The following is an 8,803-nucleotide window of genomic DNA, read 5'->3' on the forward strand; positions in this document are numbered from 1 at the left end:
ACTCTCTTATCTTATAATTTTGACAATTCTTTTGGGCAGATTTGGGAGTTTTTACATAAAAATTACTAATCAAAAAAGAAAGAATAGAAAAAGGATTGCACCAAAGGATCAAACGGACTCCAAATTCTAATTATAATTAATACTAATAATATATTACAAGGCTATACTTAAATTATACCAATTTTTATTAATATTCTGTGTCCTTAGTTACAACTTTTTATAAATATTTAAAGATTACATTGATAATTATTTACTTAGTTTCATAATAAATAATATTTTTAAATTTAAAAAATTTATTAATATTTTTTTAGGATAAATAAATTTTTGAAAAATTTGACGTCAAAACGATGTCATTTTATTTGAATGAGTACGGTCAAATAAGTTTCTGGCCAATTTGAGTTTAGCGACAAATAGGTCCAGATACACTAATGTCACACGACAGCTATTCTGTTAACAGATGACGATAATATTAACAGAAAGATTGTGTTACCTCATGGAGATAGATCTAGGACACGGGTCAAAAGTGGATTTTTTTTTTGTTAGTGATCATGTTGTCGTTCGGAAAAAAAGATAGGAACCGCATTAGTACTTTACTCTTTGTTTTAATGAAGGTTTAAAATTATATATATACACTTGTTAATTATCAAAATCTAATTTGAGATATATGGTGTAAGACCCAAAATTTTTGGAAAATCTTATTATGAGTCAATTTTAATTTATTTATTTATTAAAGACCTTAATTTCAAAAATTGTTTTAATAAAGGTAATTAAATCAAATTTTGATGATTATAAAGTTTAGTAATTGTAAAATAATAAGAATTTTATATAATTTAATATAAATAATTGAGATTTTACAATTTAATACTTTAATTTTTATAAATAAAGAAAATTAATCATATTACTCTAATTTTTTATATTAGAATATTTATTTAAAAATAATTTATAAATTGATGAACCAATAGTATTTTATAAATATTATTATTAACTTAAAATTGATTTTTTAAATACTCTACTACCCCTAATTTTATTAAAATTACCAAAATTACCCTTACTCTTTTTTAGTTCAAAAACCCTAACCCTAATTCCATTACACACACCACACTCCCTCACCCTTTTATCAAATTAGCCGCCACCCCCCCAAACCCCCTTCCTCAGTCTCACTGTAAGAACCGGTATTTTTACGGATAAAATCATTTAAATGCCTAAATTAAATTCCGAAAAGTTAGGATGAGAATTCGGGATTTAAATATGATTTTTGGACTCAGTAGGTTTTTCTGAGTCAGGAAATATGTTTTCTGCGAAAAATCGTAAAAAACCACGAACCGGCAGTCAAACCGGTTGAACCGGTTCAAGTCTGCTCGGTGCTGCGTGAGAAAAAGTGGAAACAGTCAAATACCTTAGAAAAATATTAAAAATGAAAAATCGGGCGTTAATTTTAAAGGTTTGGCCCGAAGTTGGGCCAAACGGGCTAAAAGCGCTAACGGATTGAACCGGGCCTAAGTTGGGCCCAAGTCCAACATATATAAAGGTTCATTTAATGAACCCTAACCTCATAACACACACACATATCAGAAATTGAAAGAGGGAGAGGAGAAGAGGTTGAACCCTATTCACCTCAATCTTCTCTAGCTCATATCTTGAGCTATAGAGCTCCGATTTGAGTGCCGTTAGTGGCTATGCGTTCCTTGCGAAGAGATCTACAAGACTCATTCAAGAAACTCTAGAGGTAAACTCGAAATCCTGCCAGTTTTTCTCTTCAAAATTTCGGGTTTCTAAGGTTTTGGATTAAGTGAGTTTTTGTGATTTTGGATGTTTAGGTTTGCTCTAATCCTTACTTAGCTTTGGATTTGTGCTATCAAATCTTTTGGGAAAGATAAGAGCTCTTAAATCCTTGTGAGATTATGATTATTTTGAACCCTATGTTGATTTGTGGTGATTTGTATGTATATAACTTGATTATTGTAAGTTTGGAGCTTGTTGGTGTTTGTTGGAGCTACATTGGTGGTTGGATTTTGGTTGAAAGCTCCTTTGGTTCATATTGGAGATCAGCCTAGGTATGGTTTTGGTTTTCTCTATGTAGTATATAATATTCATGGACACTTAGACTAGTGACCCATAGGATATGAATGGATTTGAATGGTTGATGGGTGGTTAGATGTTTTTGTTTGATGACGTATGATGAAATGATGATTCTTGAGTTAGAAATTGATAATTGCTATTGTTATTATGAGGATGATTGATTTGTGGAGTTGAGGAGTGAATTGTGTTGATAAATGTGAAATTGAGGTTGATTTATTGGAAATGTAGTTGGAAATTGTTAATAAGGTTTGATATATGTAATATATTGATGTGATGTTGTGAATGAGGAAAGATGGAGAAAAAAATGTGGTAAGTTAGGTTTAATATTTCATAGAGTGTTGATTTTGATGAGAATTAGAGTGTGGAAGGGTTTGGGTTGGTTTGGTTGTGTTTTATAAAAGATTTGAGAAAATTGTGACTTTGGGTAAAAGCTAGTTTTTGGTGAACATTGTCTGATCATAATTTTTGCCTTGATTTTCAAAATTTGTTGAAATTTGTTTAGAATTAAAGATCTTTGAAAAACCTTTAAATTGATATAAAGTTTGTGAAATTGGGAGTTTTGTAGAGGAAGTTATGATCATTCAAAGTTGGTGCTGAAAACTTGAAATTCTACAAAGTTACAGAATTCTGAGTTTTTTGGTATGTGCGCACGCACAGCCTTGTGCGCATGCACACTCTGTGAAAATTGTGACCTGTGTGTACGCACCGACCTATGCGTCCGCACACGCATAGGTAGGCAATCTGCTTGCAGCGCTGGCACAGCTTGTGCGCGCACACACCAATGGAAAATTGCAACCTGTGCATACGCACAGACCTGTGCGCCCACACACGTTGGGAAGGCCAGTTTGTTGAGGGTCCTAGCACACCTTGTGCGAGTGCACAAACCTTATAAATTTTGGTACCTATGCGTACGCACACTTTGAAAATCTTCCTGGGCGTGCGCACACACACCTCTGTACGGATGCACACGCCCTGTTTCATAAATTTAAACTTTGTTTTCAACTATTTCACCTTCCCAACAAGGTTGTAAGCTTCTTTAACACCATTTTAAGGATTTTGGGCTTGATTTTAAGCATCGAAAATATGAAAGATAGGTGAAGGGTTTTAGTTAATGATTATTATGAAAGATTAGAGAACGGAGGCTTAGGTATCTAGTGTACTAGGGATGGGTTTAGTGTAGTACGAAAGAAGAATGGTGGATGAATTGAGAAGCTGATGAACTAGTGAGTTCGGAATAGAAAGACATGAATAGATGATGGTTGTGATGAGTTGAAAACTTGGAATGGATGATTATGGTTGATGGAATGAGAATGAGTGGAAGTGTGCTAAGAGGAGTGGCCTCTGAGTTTGATCACATAATTATGATATGTGTTATTCTCCGTCGTAGGGGCTGTGACAGTATCCCACCTACGTTCAGATGTGAGGCTTGGTGTTGATCTTATCACTCATTTTGATTGCTCCAGAGGAAGGTGGTAGGGCACGCATCCCTCGGAATGTTTCCCTCTGAAAGGAGAAAGTGGTAGGGCATTCTCCTTCGGAATTTTCCTCCTGAGCATGGGTTTCTCTCTGATTGCAAGGTAGTAGGCACTAACCCACGGAATCATACGACAACCAGAGGAAGGTGGTGGGGCACGCTCCCTTGGAATATTTCCCTATGAAAGGAGAAGGTGGTAGGTTACTCTCCCTCGGAATTTTCCTCCTTATGCGCAATAGAGAGACTAATCCGGGAGTTGTCGACCGGATTTACTGTCGGGTTTGGCACTATAACCGACATGTGATATCACAGCCAATAGGACAGACATTCATCATATGCATCTTATACATGTTTGCTTGCCTTGACCTACTTGAGTTTGCCTACCTGTGTAATATGCCTACTTGCTTCTAGAATTACTTGATATATACTTGAATATTACCTGTGTTTTCCTTGCTTGTATTATCTGTGTTTGTCTGGTTTGAGGAGGTTAGGTAGGCGATGGCGATGGGTTCGTATAGAGGATAGGTTGGTGAAGGCTGTGGGACAGCGGTATATGGTTAGAGTAGAAAATCCTTTAAGAATAGACTACCCTTTTGACATACCAAGGTTTCAAATTGGGTTAAGGTTGTATGTATTATGCTTTATTGTTTAGACTGCTTTAAGCTTGAATTCTTGTGATGGATATGGAGTCTAGGATTGTCTTTGGCGTCTCAGGGTCTTATATCCACATCACTGGGCACTGTTACCATACTGAGAACCTCCAGTTCTCATACCATATTTTTTTGTTGTGTTTTTCAGATGCAGGTCGCAACTCACCTCGGTGAGTTGTCTAGTTGGTGACAGAAGCGGAGGATCCGGATACTTCTTTTGAATCTTTTGATTTATTTTAAACATGTCTTTCACTTTAGTATTTTGTTTTGCCTAGAGGCTTGTATTTGAAAAAACAAAACTTGTATAAGCTGTGATGGGATTTTTGTGGAAAAACGAATTTCCAAACACCCAAAACTCACCGGCAAGTGTACCAGGTCGTATCAAGTAGTAAAACTCACTTAGAGTGAGGTCGATCCTACAGGGATTGATGGATCAAGCAACTTTAGTGGGTGATTAGTTTAGTCAAGCTAACATTGAAGTGAATTGGATGTGAAATTGAAGCAACAGAAATTGAATTGCAGGGAATTTAAAGCTGCAGAATGTAAATTGGCAAGTAACTTAAAGAGCAAGAAATGTAAATTGCAAGAATCTTAAATGATAAGAAATGTAAATTGCATGAAAAGTAAAGGGGATTGGGTGCAAGGAATTTAAATGAAAGTAGTAAATCAGTAACTTAGAACAATTGCAAAAGAATTATCTTGCATGAAAAGTAAAATGGAAGCAGTAATTCAAGCAAATGGAAATCTAAATTGCAGGAAAAATAAAAGGAACTGGGTGCTGGGAGCAATGTAAACAGAGAAACAAAATTGCAGTGAATAAGAACTTAGAGCAATTGCAGGAAATGTAAATTGGAAGCAATGCAACAGAAAGTAAAAATGCTTGAAAGATTAAAAAACAGAAAAACAATGCTTAATTTACAGCAAATTAAAAAGGATATTGAAGATCTCAGGGGTGGAGGAGACTAGAAAACAAGTCTAGATCTCCAATCCTTCCTTGATCCAACAAGAGAAAAGTTGCAGAAAAGTAAAAGAACAGATTACAGAAGAAGAAGATTTAAAACAGCAAATGAAAATTGAATTATGCAGTAAAAGAACAAGATGAATCTCAAATCAGGAATGAAACAGAATTCCTTCCTTCCCAAACCAAAATTCAAAAGAAAACTTAAAAGAGAGAGCTATTCTAATGGAGCTGCCCTCCCATATTCTCTAATGGGGGCTCCCTTCTGAAAATGAAACAAATGCCTTTTTATAGGCTGAAAAATGAAAATTAAATTCTAAACAAATTACAATTAAAAATAATTTCCTAAGCTAATTGATCCTTGTGCCTTTAAGTGATGATAATGGGCTTAGCTTGCTTTGGATTTGAGGATCTAGATGGCCTTGGTTCAATTGGTGATGAATTGAATGTAAATAGATTTTTGGTTGAATTTGGCCCATGTGAAAATTGCTCCCAGGAGGATGCTCAGCTCACAAGTTGAGCTGAGCATTGAGGCCTTGTGCGCACGTCTTGCCTTGGACCGTGCCAAATTTGTTGCGCGCTCCACTCCCCTGGCCCGTGTCAAATATTTGTGTGGTGCACCATGAGTAGCGCTCTGCTCACCAAGTGAGCTGAGCATTGGGGCTTCCAAGGGGAGGTCCCAATTTCAAACTCTTGTGAAAGCATTTGGAGAACAATTTTCCTTGATTTTTCATGAAGAGAAGCACGACAATGCTCTCTAAGTGAGCATTGCTATTTCCTTGGCTTCCCTTGGTCTCCCTCTTCGAACCTTGGTGGTTGCACTTTGGTCAATTTTTGCTTATTTTTGGCCCTTAAAGATGCATTTCGTTCATGCCTCAATTTCATGCCAAATATAGGTTTCCATAAATCGTTGGAAAGCTCTGAACGTCAGCTTTCCAACGCAACTGGAAGCACATCAATCGGACATCTGTAGCTCAAGTTATAGCCCTTGGAAGGAAGCATAGTCATGTTGTGAGCGCCCATATTTTAACTTAGCCAAAATTTTGCTTCCAAATTGAAATTGCATCAGGGTAATGCTCAGCTCACTAAGTGAGCGCAGCATTGTATGCTGATTGCCTTTTTTTCTTTAATTTGGTCATGGGCCACGCTTTTAAAAGCGTGGCCTAAGCCTCCAAAGTGTGCTCCAACTTCAAAGTGTTTCCCAAAGCTCTTTTTTTCTCCTTTTTAGCTTAATTTGTGCTTCTTTACTTCTTTTTCTTCTTATTTCCTACAAGATTTATAAAATTAAAAGATCAAGAAAATATACCATTTAAGCACAAAAGCATTCAATATTTAAGCACAAATCATCTATTTCTTGTATGAAAAAGCATAGAAAAACATGACATGGTGACATGTCATCAAGCTGTTTTTACTATCTGGTTTCACATATGGTCTGTATATGGCTGGCCGGCTTAAACTCCATGAGCTGTGGCTAGATTCTTATGATATTATACTACTATATTTTATTATATTACATCTGTTTCTGGAGCTTTAAGTTAGTAGCTTTGTTAGCACGCTTTGCGCTTTTTAAACCCTGTTTTTGAGCTATATCCTTCATCGGGCTTCTAGATATTATTAATTTCTTCTATATATGATATGTATAAGTTTAGAATTGTTGTAACCTTTGATTAACCTTTGCTTTACGACGCGTGGTAAGGCTTACGCTAATTGGGGTGTTACACTCACCGGATACAAACACACTCACACACGCACGGAGAAGAACTTGCGGGCCAGGGAAGATACCACCACCACCATTCTTTGTGTTTAGCTTGCCATTGCACCGCCACTATCCAACCCATTGCGTCGCTGCTGTGCTGCCATCGCGGTCACCGAGAGAAGGAGAGAGGGAGCTCGTGAGAGACATCGTCGTGGAGCCATTGCTGTCCCCATTGTCCAGCCGCGCCATTGCCGTCAAATGAGGTAGAGAGAGAAAATAGCATCGCCACCATCGTTGGAGGGGAGCTCGGCCATCTTTGCCCAGGAGCTTTTCCGGGAAGAGAGGAGGTGATGGTGGTGGAATTTGCAGCTGCTGTTCTGCATCTGCTCACTTAATGATGCCGGAAAACTACTGCTGCAGCTGCCAGAGGATGCCCCTGCAGCTGCCAAACCCTACCTCATTCCAGTTTGGGTTCTGACCCTGGTTCGTTTATGCTGGATTTTGTTCTTCTGAGTGTCAAAGCTGTTGTGGTTGCTTTGATTCCATGTTTTTCCTTTATTACAGGTCGAGTCCCGGTTATCGCAAGTCATGATTGAAGATGCCGCTGCTACAGACCGGGAGGAAAAAGAATTTGTCGTGTAGTTGAGTCGCGATAAGGTAGGCACGCTTTTCTTAAACTCATTTTATTTCCAAGAATAGCTATAAATAAATATTGATGCAAAAATATATTTTTGGTGATTATGTGAGTCTTATGGATTGAATGGGTTATTTTGAAAGAATGTGATTGTTTACTTGATTGAATTTTTTATTGATTGAGTCAGTGTGGTGAAGGTTAATGAAAGCTTGATTTGAAAATTTAATTGGTATATTTATATTGAGAAATGAGTTGCATTGAAAATCTGATTTATATACATTTATATTAATGAATGGTTTGATTTTGAAACTATTTGAGAAGGTTGAGAATTCTAAATTATGAATTTATTTTGTTGAATTTGGTTTAAATTGGGATTGATGAGATTGATTGATTGAATTCTGGACTTTGTTGATTTTCTTGAGTTGAGTGCGGTTGTTGTGACAATGATTTATTGGAAGTGGTTTGAATGATTGAGAGATGTTTGGTTTGGTTTGGTTAGGTTAGGACCCTTAAAGGGTGGAAAAATCCAAATTTTAGAGGAGATGCTGTCGAAATTTTATAAAAATTGGAGATTTGCTTTGAAGAGTTATTTAGAAAAGTTTGGATTCAATAATTATATTATTCGATTTCGATTTATTAAGAAAAGAAATGAATTATGTTTTAGAGTTTCATTCATTAAGAAAAGTATTATGTTTTGAGCTTTATTTATTAAGAAAAGTATTATGTTTTGAGTTTGATTTAGTAAGGAAAGGATTATGTTTTGAGATTTATTTATTTATTAAGGAAAGTATTATGTTTTGAGTTTGATATATTAAGAAAGAAATTACGTTTTGACTTCGATCAAATATGAAAAGGATTATGTTTTGAATTTGATTAAAGAATCACATTTTGAGAAGTTTTAGCAAATTTACAGTATTTGAGTTTGATTGGTAAAAAGAGATGATTTTGAGTCTTTCGAAAGAGATTTAAACTGAAAATGGTTTTCACATTGGCTTCGGGGGTTTTGATTGAGTAAATATGAGTTTTATGAAAGAGAACGGGTTTAGAGTGATGTCATTTTGAAGGTTTTGGAAAATGTTATAAAAAGTGATTTTGGTTTTAAAGGAGAATGATTTGAGGAAAAGTGATTCTTGGCATTTGGTAAACTGAATATATATTTCTATTGAAGTAACTAGGCAAGTTGAGATTGATAATTCTCTCTCTTGCTATGATAGAAAAGTTAATGTTGAGGATTTCCTCTCTTGTTGTGGTGGTTAAGCTTGAGGTTGAGGATTCCCCCGCTTGTCGCACCGGAAAGTTGGATAGAAGGTCG

This window comes from Arachis duranensis, chromosome 9, assembly GCF_000817695.3.
Source record: "Arachis duranensis cultivar V14167 chromosome 9, aradu.V14167.gnm2.J7QH, whole genome shotgun sequence".
In the NCBI taxonomy this organism is placed as follows: Eukaryota; Viridiplantae; Streptophyta; class Magnoliopsida; order Fabales; family Fabaceae; genus Arachis; species Arachis duranensis.